Source organism: Sinocyclocheilus anshuiensis, unplaced genomic scaffold (assembly GCF_001515605.1).
Source record: "Sinocyclocheilus anshuiensis isolate Anshui unplaced genomic scaffold, SAMN03320099.WGS_v1.1 scaffold2442, whole genome shotgun sequence".
In the NCBI taxonomy this organism is placed as follows: Eukaryota; Metazoa; Chordata; class Actinopteri; order Cypriniformes; family Cyprinidae; genus Sinocyclocheilus; species Sinocyclocheilus anshuiensis.
The window spans coordinates 113,423-113,784 of record NW_015555909.1 but is presented as its reverse complement, the minus strand read 5'-3'; positions in this window follow the sequence as shown (position 1 = coordinate 113,784).

Here is a 362-nt window from a genome sequence, read left to right as displayed (position 1 = left end):
AAAGTTACGAAGCTGAAAGTTCAATGCAAACGGAGATATCGTCTTTTAAAATTCTGGCAGTTTAATGCCTACAAAAACGGCTGGTAGGGACTACAACGAGTTACTTCCCGGGTTTGTGACATCATAAACCCAGATAAACCCCGCCCTCAGGAAAAGGCAGCAAAGGGGGCGGGGCCATGCTGTGCTGCTTTAGAGAAGAGGAAGAGAAAACGAGGTGCGCGTAAAAATCTATTCATATATGAATCGTGATTCTGTCTACTAACAATAATGGATTCACAAGTTTCATGTTCTATGTTCTAAAGCAGCGGTTCTTAATACTGTTCCTCACGTCCCCCTGCTCTGCACACGCTCTTCTTTCTCTC